Genomic DNA, 3,805 nt, shown 5'->3' on the forward strand with positions numbered 1-3,805 from the left:
TGCTCTAAGTTTGGGCAGGAGGTTGTTGATATGGTCACTCCAGCTGAGTGTTTCATCAAGAATCAGTCCAAGATATTTAAACGTTTTAGTTCTCTGTAAAGCTTGTCCTTCCAACAGCATAAGCAGATCCTTTGGTTCCTCTGACATCTTATGAAAAATCATATAATTAGTTTTTTTTATGTTGAAGGAGAGTTTGTTCAGACAGAACCAGTTATATAGAGTTTGTAGATCTTGTATGGCTGCTTCTTGAATGCTGTTGTAGTCAGTTCCTTCATATAATAAGACTGTGTCATCAGCAAATAACGTAAGTTTACCAAGCAGTGGAAGGTTAACTATATCATTTGTATATATAAGAAACAACAGGGGTCCTAGGATGGAGCCCTGTGGAACTCCACATAGGATTGTTAGAGTACTACTACAAGTTGTTTCCAGCCTCACATATTGACCTCTACCATTGAGGTAGGAGGCAAACCAATCATTTGCTCGGCCCCTAACTCCAGCCTTTTCTAATTTTTTTAGGAGTATTTGATGATCCACCGTATCGAAAGCCTTCTTGAGATCAATGAATATGGCAATGCTTTTCTTGTTTGTATCTAGACTATGCTGGATATTGACAACAAGATCAAAGATTGCCCCTTGGGCATCTTTATTCTTTCTAAAACCGTATTGTGAATTTGCGAAGAAATTAGTTGTATTCAAGTGATCCAAGAGTCTCTTGTACATTGACTTTTCCGATATCCTGGATGGGGCAGATAGGATAGAAATAGGCCTGTAGTTTCCCGGTTCGGTTGAGAGTCCAGACTTAAAGATTGGTTTGACCTCAGTTAATTTTGCTTCTTGGGGAAATATTCCTTCTTGGAAAGAGGAGTTTATAAGTTTTGTGAGTGCTGGGGCCACACTAAGACTTGTTTGTTTTAAGAGTTTGTTATTTATCCCATTGGGGCTAGAAGTCTTATTTGTGAGGCTGTTGATGGTATTTAATATTTCCTCTTCTGTAACTTCTTTCAGAACAAGGTCATCTGAGATGCAGGTTACTGCATCTAGACAGTTGCCCATACCTGGTTGTAACTGCTTTGATAGATTAGGTCCAACATTGATATAAAATTTATTTAGTGCTTCAGCAATATGGGACTGGTTATCATAAGAGACATCTTCAAACTCGATTGTCTCAATTTTGTTTCCTTTTTGTGACTTAATGCCGGCTAGTTCTTTAAGTACAGTCCAAATAGGTCTCTTCTTTTTTATAAGACCCTCCATTTTATTATCATAGTAGTTTGTTTTTAGTTTTCTTCTTAGGGCATTTATTTGGCTGCTTATATTATGATGTAGGGATTTGTAGTATTCACTAGTCGGATCAAGTTTGATTTTCTTACAAATTTTTTGCTTAGTTTTTGAGAGCTTTATCAGCTCATCATTTGTCCATGGGTTCAGTTTCTTCTTTTTGTTTGCGACAGTTTTAATCTTAGTTGCTTCAGTTAGAGCCCGAGTGAATGATGAGTGGAAACATTTTGAGATATCCTCTGTTGTACCACACTCTTGTAGGTCCACATTGATATATTCTGAATACTTTTCAATTAACTTACTAACTTTAATTTTTTCAATTGTGGTTGGTAGATCAGTTGGTATTATTAAGTTTTTAATTTTGAAGGACCAGAGTAGCGTGTTGTGGTCGCTTATATTATTAGATATTGTGTATATCTCAGATCTTCCTTTATCAATATTTGTAGCCAGATGATCAATCAGGGTATTAGAGCTTGGCCTGGTACTATAGGTGTTCAGTACTTGGTACCAACAATTGGCTAACGTGGACAAGTGAAGATCTGATTTTGGACATTTTTCCATTAGGTTCACATTGAAATCACCAATAAGAAAAGTTGGTTTATTACCTACTTTCTTAAGTACATCATTCATTATCTGAGTGCTCTCCGCTGACATTAAGATAGATGGATTATAGAATGAGATTACATTAAATTGTTCCAATCCTAGACCTAATTTCAGATGGACATATTGAATATCCTCACCTTCTGATTTAAAATCAAGACAATTTATTTTTGTGCTTACATAGCAGGAGATACCTCCACCTTCTTTTTCCTTTCTTGTTATATTATATGAATTAAAGCCAGGAATATTAAAGAATTTCAATTCAGATTCATCTAGCCAAGTCTCAACAAGGGAAATAATTGCTATACCAGGATATGCATCAATGTATGATTTTATTTTATCAAGCTTCTCCTTTGCTCTTAAGCTTCTGACATTGAGATATAGGCAGGAAATTGCTTTATCTTCTAGTTTAATATTTTCAATAAGAGAGTGTTCAACACCACCTTCCTCTATGGTGATCTTGATGAGACAGTTTACATGGCACAACGTGAAGGTTTTGTCTCTTCTCTGCAAGGTTCAGACCAGCAAGTCTGCCGTCTTCAAAAAGCCGTACATGGTTTAAAGCAGGCAGCTCGCAGCTGGAACAAGAAAGTAGATCAGAAATTAAAACGCTTGGGCTACAGAAACATGACAGACGAACCTTGCGTTTACAATACAGAAAATAAAAAGTCAGTCATAATCATAGCTCTCTATGTAGATTATTTTTATACACTTTATAATTCTAAAACAGACAAGCAAGAATTAATCTCTGCTCTTGAAAAGCTATTTACCATCAAAGACCTTGGTGAAGCGAAAACTTGTCTTGGAATGAAGCTGAAAAGGGATCGGACCAAAGGAACTCGCCACCTGCAACAAGAAGATTATATAAATTCAATATTGTCACAATTTAAAATGGCTGACTGCAGTGGAAAAGGCACTCCCATGGAAGCAACACTAAGACTTACCAAAACATTACCAGGAAAGCCAGTGAAGGTTCCGTATAGAGAACTTGTTGGTCAACTCCTCTACCTCAGTGTCACCACACGACCTGATATTGCTTTTGTAACCAGCTTCCTCAGTCAGTACAATAATAAATACACTGACACACATTGGGGACTAGCAAAGAGGGTACTGCGATACCTTAAGGCTACCGCCACTCTCGGAATCAAGTACACAAAACACCCGGAACCTTCAGTCCCGTACAGAAAGAAGTGGCCTCAGAATGGCTACTCCGTAGCCATTCCCGATCCACCTTGGAACCTCGCGTCCACCAATCTGTAGTCGCTCTGTAGCCGGGCAGTAGCCATCAAGAATGGCTCCGGGAGAGGTAACTTAAAAACGAGAGTAGCCATCGTGGGGCCGTCCCGGGGCGAGCCACGAGCGATTCCAGGGTCGCGGACGAGACGCACTTCAGCCAGGATCGCGCCGACCAGGAGTCTCAGGAGAGCCGTCCAGGGGACAGCGAGGAGACACACTGGAGCCGATAGAGACCCACTTTAGGGACTGCGAGGAGACACAATGGAGCCGGCCGAGAGCCACTTTCGGGACTGCGAGGAGACACAATGGAGCCGGCCGAGAGCCACTTTCGGGACTGCGAGGAGACACAATGGAGCCGGCCAAGAGCCAGTTTAGGGACTGCGAGGAGACTCAATGGAGCCGGCCGAGAGCCGGTTTAGGGACTGCGAGGAGACTCAATGGAGCCGGCCAGGAGCCAGTTTAGGGACTGCGAGGAGACACAATGGAGCCGGCCAAGAGCCACTTTCGAGACAGCCAGGAGACACAATGAAGACGGCCGAGAGCCAGTTTAGGGACAGCCAGGAGACACACTGGAGACGGCCGAGAGCCAGTTTAGGGAAAGCCGGGAGGCACACTGGAGCCGGCCGAGAGACCGGTCTCGACATACGGATGGTGTCATCCGAGCGGGTTGAAAAATATCGTTGTAGTG

The sequence above is a fragment of the Frankliniella occidentalis genome, unplaced genomic scaffold, assembly GCF_000697945.3.
Source record: "Frankliniella occidentalis isolate FOCC.00 unplaced genomic scaffold, Focc_3.1 Scaffold351, whole genome shotgun sequence".
Taxonomy (NCBI): domain Eukaryota; kingdom Metazoa; phylum Arthropoda; class Insecta; order Thysanoptera; family Thripidae; genus Frankliniella; species Frankliniella occidentalis.